Here is a 12,263-nt window from a genome sequence, read left to right on the forward strand (position 1 = left end):
TTTTTTTTCCCCTCTGAAAAAGTTCCTCCAGGAGTCGGGACAAAATGCCTTACAGGTTTCAGATATGGTCCTGTGGCTGGTTCTTTTGTGTCACTTGAGTAGAAGTCTGGGCTGAATGGTGGCTGTAATGGGAGAGGGGGTGGTGGCAAAGGATCAGTGCTCATGGTCAGCTCACTGCCCTGAAGAGTCTGGAGGGTTCTTATGGTGCCATCTTGATCGGGCAAGTCCTCTGACCTTACCGTAGTGTCTGTCCTGGTTTTTGGATCTTCTGTCACTTGATGTCATTTGTGATTTTCACACCTGCGCAGCCACACCCCCACAACTTGTATTTTGGTGGCCTCAATTTATAACTTCATCTTTGTTTTTTCTTAGTCATTAATTGCAGCTGTTAATGTTTTTGATATTTTTGACTTTAAACCTGTGTACTAGAGGATGAAAAGTTTGACATAGCACCATTACCTCTCTGGAGTATTCTGAGTATGATTATAAATTTACCTATACTTCTGAGCTTTATACTTTCATGTGTTTTCATGACAATAATTATCATCCTTTTAATTGCAATTGTAACACTCCCTTAAGCATTTTTTTGTGAGGACAGTTTAGGTGTGATGAATTTCCTGTTTTGCTTTTCCTGGAAGATCTTTATTTCTCCTTCCTGTTTCTGCTGAAACCACAGCACTACCACAAACATAGTGGTTTATAACAACTCAATTTTATTATCTTATAATTCTGTAGGTCCAAATCTAAAATCTGTCCCCAGGGTTGTGTTCTTTCTGGATACCAAAGGAATTGGGAGAGAATATTTTTCCCTGCCCTGTACAGCTCCCAGAGGCTGCCTGCATCCTTTCGGTTATGGTCACTTTCTCCATCTTCAAAGACAGAATATAGTATGTTGTCTCTATTCTCTTGCTTCCATCTTATAAATGAAAGAAAAGAAAAGGAAAAAAAACAAAAATAAAAACAAAAAAACGCCTTGCGATTACATCAGGCTCACACATATAGTTCATGTTAATATCACCATCTAGTTGTTTTACTTAATCACGCCTGTTAATTCCTTTTTGCATGTAATGTAACAAACATTGAAACTCAAAAAATTGGGAAGTGAACATCTTTGGCAGACATTATTCTGTCTACCAGAGTTCATTCTCTGGTTCATAAGCACTGACTCATTTGTCTCATTCCTGGTCTTCTAAAGTCTCAACTGAAGTACAAAATCTTGCCTAAACACCATGTGGTCAAAAGTCTCAAATATCATCATTTAACTCAGTATAGGTTAGATTCTGAGTGTGATTCATCCTAGGGCAAAATTCCACTACATCTGTGAGCCTGTATAACAAGAAGACAAGTTGTTTACTCCCAAGGGTGCCAGTTATAGACATTCTCATTCAAGAAAAGAGAAAATGAAAGAAAAAGAAGTATATCATCTCAAGAAGTGCTCAAATCCAGCAGTGTACATTCCATTGAGTTTCGGGATCTGGGAATAACCGTCTGTCGCTCTAGCCTCTAATTCCAACTTCCTTTCTGTGAAGGGTAGCAGGTAGCAGCTTTGCAGTTTTTATCAGGCTGTTTCCTGACAGTAGAGCTAGGGAGTCTGATAGTTTTCTTTGATTTTCTACTTTCTTTATCCCTTTTAGCCCAAGCTGGTAGTGTTTCTGCTGACACATTCTCAAAAATGCTGTGGATCTCTCACATATGTCCCTTTTATATTCCTCTTTAGACAAGTCGCTCTTCTATTGATCTATCCCGTCTACCGTTTCTATTATTGGCATTGGCAGAGAATGCAAAGGAGATCCATGAGTAGATGTCTCATTTCTTGAGAACCCTCTGTGTAATTGAACGTTCTAACTTTGATTCTTGCAAAGAACTAAAAAAAAAAAAAATATTTAGCAACATCTTTGGCTTTCTCTCCAGAGTATGCTTCCTGACAATGAATCTCCGGAATTTGGCATCTTTTGCAATCTAGATAGGCTGAAAATTATACCAAATCATTAATTCCTGTTTCTTCTTTGCTTAAAAGATTTCTTTTCTCAGTCTATCTCATTCTTCTCACATTTTTGCTGTAAAAAACAAGCAGAAATGGGAGCCATCTCAACAGTTTCTTGGAAATCTACTCAACTAAATATTCGAGATCATCATTGACAAAGTCTGCTTTCCACATACAGGTAACATTTAGCTAAGTTTTCTGCCATGATGCAACAAGGATCCTCTCGGTCTAGTTCTAATAAAATATTGTTTATTTCCTTCTGGGCCCTCACCAGGAGTACTTTTAATGTCTATATTTCTACCACGACAGCATATGATTATTTAGATATTCTCAAAGGGAATATAGATTTCCTCTGCCATCCTCCTCCATTTCTTCTGAGCCCTTACCAGCAGCACCTTTAATATCAATTTTTTCTACCATCAGTTCTTTCATGATGATTTATGTATTCTATAGTAACTTGAGCCTTCTTTCTTTTTTTTTGTTGGTCAAATTAGCTAAAGTTTGTTAATTTTGTTAGTCTTTTCAAGGAACGAACTTTGCTTTCATTGATTTTATTTATTGTTTTTCCATTCAATTCATATCCAGTCTAATCTATATTATTTCATTCTACTTACTTGCTTTGGGTATAGTTTGCTTTTCTTTCAAAATGGGTATTTTGCAATAAAATGCCAAAAACTTGATACAAACATAGGGGAATATAGCTTTTCCATGACAAACAAAAGTGACCCTCAACATTACAATTAAATTCAGAGACTGAGTTCATTCTTCAGAAGGTTTTTCAGTGGGCAGGGGTAAGGAAGATACTGGAAATTATAGTAATACATTATTTTTTAATTTTTAAATTTTAATTTATCAATATAATGTAGTTGATTTTCCTGTCCCTTTACCAATTTCTCTTTCCTCCCTCCCTTTTCTCCCTCCCCCCATCAACATCATATCTGTTCACTTGTCTTAACAAGTTCAAGGAATTTTTGTGATTGTTGTGTCTTCTCCCCCATTTATTGGTTTTTATATTAATTAATTAATTAATTAATTAATTTTAGCTCTCACAAATAAGTGAGAACATGCAGTATTTCTCTTTCTGTGCTTGGCTTATTTCACTTGATACAATTATCTCTAACTGCATCCATGTTGGTAGTATTTCAATTCTTTTTATAGCAGAGTATTATACTATAGTATAGTATTTCAATTCTTTTTATTCCATTGTGTAGATATACCACAGTGTCCTTATCCACTCATCTGATGATGGACATTTGTGTTGGTTCCAATTCTTGGCTGTTGTAAATAGTGCTGCAAAAAAACATGGGAGTACAGGTGTCCCTTTGAGATGATGATTTCCATTCCTCTGGGTATATACCGAGCAGTGGAATAACTGGGTCGTGTGGTAGATGTAGTTGTCCATAAATACCATTTGTCCAAAGAAAATAAAATTGTCCAAAAAAACCATTTTCCATAAAGGCTGCACCATTTTGCAGTCCCACCAACAGTGTGGGAGGGTTCCTTTTTCTCCACAACCTCGTCAGCATTTATCGTTCTCAGTCTTTTGGATATTAGCCATTCTAACTAGAGTGAGATGGTCAGTGTAGTTTTGATTTGCATTTTCCAAATGTTGAATGATGTTATGCATTTTTTAATGTGTCTGTCAGCCATCTGTATATCTTCCTTGTATTTCTTGATATTAACCCTTTGTCAGATGTATATTTTGCAAATATTTTCTCCCACTCTGTTGGTTGTCATTTCACTCTGTTAATTATTTCTTTTGCTGTTCAGAAGCTTTTTAGTTTGATATAATCCCATTTGTTTATTTTTCCTTTGGTTGCCTGTGATTTTGGGGTCATATTCATGAAGTCTGTATCCAAACCTGATTCCCAGAGTATTTCCCCTATGTTTTCTTTAAGGAGTTTTATTGTTTCAGCATGTATATTTAATTCTTTAAACCATTTTGAGTTGATTTAGGTATACGGTGAGAGGTACGGGCCTAGTTTCATTCCCCTACATATGAATATCCAATTTTCCCAGCACCATTTGCTGAAGAGGCAGTCTCTTCCCCAGTGTGTAGACATAGTGCCTTTGTCAAAGATCAGGTGGCTGTAGGCACATGGGTTGATTTCTGGATTCTCTATTCTGTTTCAATGGTCCGTGTGTCTGTTTTTATGCCAGTACCATGCTGTTTTGGTTACTATAGTTTGTAGTATAGTTTAAAGTCAGGTAGTGCTATGCCTCCAGCTTTATTTTTTTTATTATTTATTACTTATTTTTAGCATGAAAATAACTTTTATTTTTTAATTTTTTATATTTACTTATTTTTAAATTTTATTTTATTTTATTGATATACAATGTGGTTGATTATTGTGGCCCATTACCAAAACATCCCTCCTTCCTCCCTCTCCCCCCTCCCTCCCAACAATCTCCTTTCTCCTCGCTTGTCATATCAACTTCAAAGAATTGTAATTGTTGTGTCTTCTTCCCTCCACCCGCCCAGGTTATTTGTGTATTTACTTATTTATTTTTAGCTCTCACAAATAAGTGAAAACATGTGATATTTCTCCTTCTGTGCCTGACTTGTTTCACTTAATGTAATTCTCTCTAGGTCCATTCATGTTATTGCAAATGGCAGTGTTTCATTCTTTTTTACTGCAGAGTAGTATTCCGTTGAGTAGATGTACCACATTTTCCTTATCCACTCATCTGATGATGGACATTTGGGCTGGTTCCAACTCTTGGCTATTGTAAAGAGTGCTGCAATGAACATTGGGGAACATGTATACCTTTGACTTGATGATTTCCATTCCTCTGGGTATATTCCCAGCAGTGGGATAGCTGGGTCATATGGTAGATCTATCTGCAATTGTTTGAGGAACCTCCATACCATTTTCCATAGAGGCTGTACCATTTTGCAGTCCCTCCAACAATGTATGAGAGCTCCTTTTTCTCTGCAACCTTGCCAGCATTTATCATTCACAGTTTTTTGGATATTAGCCATCCTAACTGGGGTGAGAGGGTATCTCAGTGTGGTTTTGATTTGTATTTCCTGAATGTTGAGTGATGTTGAGCATTTTTTTCATGTGTCTGGTAGCCATTCATATATCTTCCTTTGAGAAATGCCTATTTAGCTTTTATGCCCATATTTTAATTGCATTGCTTGTTTCTTTCTTGTAAAGTTGTTTAAGTTCCTTGTGTATTCTGGATATTAATCATTTGTCAGATGTACATTTTGCAAATATTTTCTCCCATTCTGTTGGTTGTCTTTTCACTCTGTTAATTATTTCTTTTACTCTTCAGAAGCTTTTTAGTTTGATATAGTTCCATTTATTTATTTCTCCTTTGGTTGCCCATGCTTTTGCAGTTGTATTCATGAAGTCTGTGCCCAGTCCTACTTCCTGAAGTGTTTCTCCTATGTTTTCTTTAAGAAGTTTTATGGGTTCAGGGTATATATTTAATTCTTTAATACATTTTGAGTTGATTTTAGTATATGGTGAAAGGTATGGCTCTAGTTTCATTTTCCTGCACATGGATATCCAGTTATCCCAACACCATTTGCTGAAAAGGCAGTCTCTTCCCCACTGTATAAGCTTGGTGCTTTTGTCAAAGACCAGATGGCTGTAGGTGTGTGGGTTGATTTCTGGTTTTTTATTCTATTCCATTGACCAGTGTGTCTGTTTTTATGCCAGTACCATGCTGTTTTGGTTATTATACCTTTGTAATATAGTTTAAAGTCAGATAGTGTTATGCCTCCTGCTTTCTTTCTTTTTTTTTTTTGCTCAGAATTGTTTGGCTACACGTGGTCTTCTGTTATTCCATGTAAATGTCTGGATAGTTTTTTCCATTTCAGAGAAAAATGTCATTGGAATTTTGATTGGGATTTTTGTTGAATTTATAGATCAGTTTGTGTACTATGGACATTTTCACAATGCTGTTTCTTCCAATACAAGAGCATGGGATATCTTTCCATCTTCTTGTGTCATCTTTAATTTCTGTCAACAGTGGTTTGTAGTTCTCATTATAGAGATTTTTCACATCCTTGGTTAACTCCATTCCTAAGTATTTTATTTTTTTGGTGGCTATTGTAAATGGGCAAGCTTACTTGATTCCTCTTTCTGAATATTCACTATCGAAGAAAGGAAATGCTACTGATTTTTGTGTGTTGATTTTGTATCCTGCAACTCTGCTGAAATCATTTATCAACTCCAAGAGTTTTTTTGTAGAGGCTTTTTGCTGTTCAGTATATAGGATCATGTCATCTGCAAACAGGGACAGTTTGACTTCATCTTCTCCAAACTGGATGTCCTTTATTTTCTTCTCTTCTCTGATTGCTCTGGCTAGCACTTCCAACACCATGTTGAACAGGAGTGGTGAGAGTAGGCATCCTTGTCTAATTCCTGTTCTTAAAGGAAAAGTTTTCAGCTTTTCCCCATTCAGGATGATATTGGCAGTGGGTTTATCATATATGGCTTTAATTATGTTGAGATTCTTTCAGTCTATACTTAACTTGCAGACAATCTTTACAATGAATGAGTGTTGAATTTTATCAAATGCTTTTTCAACATCTATAGAGACGATCATATGTTCCTTGTGTTTGATTTTATTGATATGGTGTATCGCATTTATTGATTTGTGTATGTTGAACCAACCTTGCATTCCTGGGATGAATCACACTTGATCATGGTGTGTAATTTTGCGTATGTGTTGCTGTATTCTGTTAGCTAGTATTTTATTGAGGATTTTTGCCTCTGTATTCATCAAGGATATTGGCCTGTAGTTTTCTTTTTTAGTTCTATCTTTACCTGGTTTTAGTATCAGGGTGATGTTTGCTTCATAGAATGAATTTGGGAGAATGGCCTCTCTTTCAACTTTTTGGAATAGTTTGTAAGGAATTGGCATTCATTCTTCTTTGGAGGTTTGGTAGAATTCTGCAGGGAAGCCGTCCAGTCCTGAGTTTTTCTTTGTTGGGAGACTTCTGATAACAGCTTCAATCTCTTTGATTGTTACTTTTTTTTCCAGATTTTTTGTCTTCTTGGCTCAGTCTTGTTAGTTTGTGTGTGTGCAGAAATTTATCCACTTCCTCTAGTTTTTCAAATTATTTGGCATGTAGTTGTTTGTAGTAGTCTCTAATGATTCCTTGTATTTCTGAGTTATTGGTTGTAATATCACCTTTTTCATTTCTAATTATTGTTATTTGTGTCTTCTCTCTTCTTTTTTTAGTTTTGCTGTTTGTCAACATTATTTATCTTTTCAAAAAGATAACTTTTTGTTTCATTGATCTTTTGTGTCATTTTGGGGGTTTCTATTTCATTTTGTTCTGCTCTGATCTTAATTAATTCTTTCTGTCTACCAATTTTGGGAATGGATTGTTCTTGTTTTCTAGATCTTTAAGGTGAAGTGTTAGATTGTTTTCTTGCTATCTATCCATTCTTCTGAAGTAAGCATTTAATGTGATGTATTTTGCCCTTAGTACTGCTTTTGCAGTATTCCACAGGTTTTGGTATGATGTGCCATTACTTTCCTTGTTGTTTTCTTGCTATCTATCCATTCTTCTGAAGTAAGCATTTAATGTGATGTATTTCGCCCTTAGTACTGCTTTTGCAGTATTCCACAGGTTTTGGTATGATGTGCCATTACTTTCCTTAGTTTCAATAAATTTTTTCATTTCCTGTTTAATTCCTTCTTGGACCCATATGTCATTAAGTAGAATGTTGTTTAATTTCCATGTGTTTGTGTAGTTTCCAGAGTTTCATTTGCTATTGATTTCTAATTTTAATCCATTGTGGTCTGAAGAAATACATGGAAAAATTCCAATATTTTTGAATTTGTTGAGTCTTTATTTGTGCCCTAACATGTGGTCTTTCCTGCAGAATATTTGATGTGCTGATGAGAAGAAAGAATATTCTGAGGTTTTTGATACTGTAGATATCTGCCAAGTCCATTTGGTCTAAAGTGTTGTTTAGATCTTTTGCTTCTCTGTTGATTTTTTGTCTAAATGATTGGTCCAATATTGAGAGTGAGGTGTTCTGGTCCCCTACTATTATGGCATTAGTGTCTATCTGTTTCTTTAGATCTAATAGTTTTTTCTTTATAAATCTGCTGCTCTGATGTTGGGTGCGCATATATTTAGGATTCTGATGTCTTCTGGTTGAAGAGATCCTTTTATCATTATATAGTGTCTTTCTTTACCTCTTTTTATGCTTTTTGGTTACAAGTCTATTTTATCTGATATAAAAATAGCTACTCCAGCTCCTTCTTCATTTCTATTAGAGTGGTATATCTTTTTCCATCCTTTCACTGTTATTCTATGTGTTTCTTTAAAGGTGAGGTGAGTCTCTTGAAGGCAGCATATTGATGGGTCTATCTTTTTAATCCGATCAGTCAGTCTGTGTCTTTTGAGTGGGGAATTTAATCCTTTTATATTAAGAGTTATTAAAAGGTGTTGATTTACTCCTGGCATTTTATTGATTTTTGTTTGGATGCTTTATATATCTTTTCTTCCTTTCTTTCTGATTTTCTGTTTGTTTTCTGTGTTTGTGGGTTTCTCAGGATGGTAGATGAACTTTTTTTCTCTTTATTGTTACCATTTTTATTTTACTGGTGGGATTTGTTCTTTCTAGAGTATTCATGGAAGTGATGGTTGTTTTTCAGGTACCAGACCCAGTACTCCTTTGAGAATTTCTTTTAAGGCCAGGCATGAAGTAGTGAACTCCCACTGTTTTAGTTTGTGTGAGAAATATACTATTAGTCCTTCATTTCCCAGATATCCCAAGGATAGCCTTTCTGGGAAAAGTATTCTTAGTTCGCAATTTTTGTCTTTTAGTGTTTTGAATATATCACCCCATTGTTTTCTGGCTTTTAGGGTTTCCATTGAAAAGTCTGATGTTAGTCTGATAGATGCTCCCTTATAGATGACTTGACACTTCTCTCTTGCAACTTTTTTTTTTTTTTTGTCTTTTGTCTTTTTCCATGTCCGGCAATGGATCGCAACCCTCAGTGTCGCCCCCGTACCGGACTGGGGACCGGCAACGGGATCGCAACCCTCAGTGTTGCTCCCGCGCCTCACTCAGCCAGTGAGCGGGAACCGGTCTGTACGTGGGATCCGAACCCTTGGGCGGGAGCACCGCCGCGCTTCCCAAGCGGCGCACTTATCCAGTGCGCCACCGGGCTGGCCCTCTCTTGCAACTTTTAAGATTCTCTCTGTCTTTAAGTTTTGCCAGTGTGACTATAACATGTCTTGGAGAGGACCTTTTTGGGTTGAATATGTTTGGGGATCTTTGAGCTTCCTGAACCTGAAGATCTGTGTCTTTCCCTATACCTGGAAAGTTTCCTGCTATTATTTCATTGAATATGTTTTCAATGCCATTTCCCTTTTCCTCCCCTCCTGGAATACCCATGATTCAGAAATTTGAATGCTTAAGGTTGTCTGTTATCTGTCTTAGATTTTCTTCAATTTTTAATTTTTTTCTTTTTTATTGTCTGCCTGTGTTATTTTGAACAGGTCACATTTAAGGTCTGAAATTATCTCTTCTGCTTGTTCTAGCCTGCTGGTTAAGCTCTCTGTTGTATTTTTTATTTTGTTGAATGATTCCTTCAGCTCCACAAGCTCTGCTACATTCTTTTTCAGGGCATCAATTTCTTTGTATATTTCCTCATTGGGTCCTGCATACTTTTTCTCATTTCATTGTGTGGTCTAACTGTGTCTTCTTCTATCTCATTTACTTACCTTAGAATTGTTCCTGGAAATTTCTTGTCTGTCATTTCAAGGACTTCATGTTCTATAGTGTCTGGAATTTGAGAGTTATTATATTCCATTGGTGATGTCATACATTCTTGGTTTTTCATATTTCTGGTATCTCTCTTTTGGTGTTGAGTCATTGTGGCAGAGGGTTTCACAGTCCACTCATTCTACCCTGGTGACTTGCCTGAATCCTATAGGGGCTTCCTATTTGGTGCTGATGCCTTGGGGTCTGGGGGTCATTGGGTCCAATATATAATTTTTTAACTGTAATTTTGTCAGATTTTTAGAGCACTTGTAATTAGAAAATTTTTCTAATTTTTGCATCTGTAAAGCACATGTTTTTAAAAGAAATCCATACTAAACCAACATTCCATTCATGCCTCACTTGGACCTCATATTATGTAATGCTCTATAGAAGGTGTCCTTCACCTGAGCATTCATTAGGCTGTAGATGAGTGAGCTCAGCATTGGGTTAAAGAGACTGCAAAATAGGGACAACAGTTTCACAAGCTCTTCTCATTGATTAGAGTCTAAGACCAAATAAACAACCATGGTGGCAATATGAAATAACAGCCCGACCACATGGAGATGGGAGGAACAGGTGAAGAAAGTCTTTATGGGCCCTCCTCTGACTGGATCTTTAGAATGACCCAGATGATGTGCATGTAAGAGACAAGCATTAAGCAAAGGTGTCTGACTAAGACAAACACAGAGGTAGCAAACAGGACCACTTGGTTGATCCAGGTGTCAACACAGGCCAGCCTGAGGACAGACAGAACTTCACATGTTTTGGGGCCCACAGAAGGGCAACCTTAGAAGGAGAATTACATTTACTAGGGCCAGGATGAATCCACATGTCCAGGAAGTGACAGCCAGTACTGTGCACACTCTGCATGATGACTATACTGGAGAGGGTGGCAGATGGACACAAACCTGTCATTGGACATCACAACCAAGATCAGGCATTCAGTAGCAGCAAAACCCAAATACAAAAATTTCTTCATGATGCATGGAACAAAGGAGATGGTTCTTTTCTGGCTCACTAGGTTTGACAGCATCTTGGAGACATTGTTGGAAGTGTAGGAAATGTCACTGATGGCCAGATGTGAGAGAAACAAGTACATGGGAGTGTACAGTCTTGTATCCAGACAGATCAGTCCCAAGATTGTGCCATTTGCCAACAGGCTGAAGGTATATATAACAGGGAGAAGATCCAGAGGAAGACCACCTACATATCTGCACTGAGCTGGAATCCCACCAGGATGAATTCTGTGACCCATGATTAGTTGCCTCCCATTCCTTAATGACAGTCTGTCAAGGACTGGAGTGTGATAGACAGGTCAGAACTGTAAAACCAACGAAAATTAGTTATTTATCTCAAAATGAGTTCAGAGAAAGTTTGTTGGTTTGTTCCTGTTTAACAACTTCTCCAGCTTGCCAAGATTTGTTACTTTTCTCTTTTAGATAATTTATTATGAAATAAACTTAAACTTACAGGAATGTGTCAAGAATTATGCAAAGAACTCCAATATACTTCAATGCAGATCCAGCAAATGCTCACATTTCTTTCACACTTGTCTTATTCTTTTTCTTTGTAGATACACAAATCTTTTGGGTTTAAAGTGTAAACATGATGCCCATTTACCCCCAATTCCTCATTTTTTTTTTNTTTTTTTTTTACCAAGAAAAAAGACATTCACTAATCTAACCACAGTATAATTAATCAACTCAGAAAATTTAATATTGACATGGTTCTTTTCTCTAATCTACAGTACTCTCCTTCCACCCTCACCCATCCAGGACCTAATGCAAGATTACACATTATGTTTAATGTCATCTCTCTTTAGTTTCTCTGAATCTGGAATATTTACTATGTCTTTTGTGCTTTTTCAAACATTGATATTTTAAGGATTATACAGCAGTTCCTTAGTAGAATGTTGGGATTATACAATGCTCTTCATATTTTGACTCAGATTATTTATTTTCTGCAAAAAACGTGCTCTTCTTAGTGTATTATGAGTAGGTGCATAATATTAAGTTTGTGTGATTACTGGTGAACATAACTTGGATCACTTGATAAAGATTGTGCCTTTCAGATATCTCCATTATATAATTGTTATTTTCCCCTAATTAATTTCTGAGGCATCCATTAAACTTATTATATAAATATCATGTTCTTCATTATGGAACTAGTCACTAGTTTTAGCATTCATCGATTGTTTTGACTGAGTCAATTATTAATAATGATCATTGCAAATGTATTGTTCTAACCTCATCATTGCTTTTACATTTATTAGTTGGCAACTCTAATATAAAAAAATTCTTCATCCATCCATCCATCCCTCCATCCCTCCATCCCTCCATCCATCCATCCATCCATCCCTCCATCCCTCCATCTCTCCATCCCTCCCTCCATCCATCCATCCATTTATCTATTCATCTCTCTGTCTATCTCTCTATCCATCTATCTGTCTATGTATTTGGTCATTCATCCATCAGTATGGACTCCTGAACTTTTTTATTCAATGGTTTTGTGTTGTTATTATGATTATTTTT

General features: G+C 36.4%; 2 pseudogenes; both read right to left on the bottom strand.

Moving 5' to 3' along the window:
- LOC103609227 overlaps positions 1-285 on the bottom strand; it is a 2,540-nt pseudogene extending 2,255 nt beyond the window's left edge.
- Positions 286-10,088: 9,803 nt separating this feature from the next.
- Positions 10,089-11,004, bottom strand: LOC103609230 (annotated as a pseudogene).
- Between the last annotated feature and the right edge of the window lie 1,259 nt (positions 11,005-12,263).

This window comes from Galeopterus variegatus, unplaced genomic scaffold, assembly GCF_000696425.1.
Source record: "Galeopterus variegatus unplaced genomic scaffold, G_variegatus-3.0.2 Scaffold9367, whole genome shotgun sequence".
NCBI classification, from domain to species: domain Eukaryota; kingdom Metazoa; phylum Chordata; class Mammalia; order Dermoptera; family Cynocephalidae; genus Galeopterus; species Galeopterus variegatus.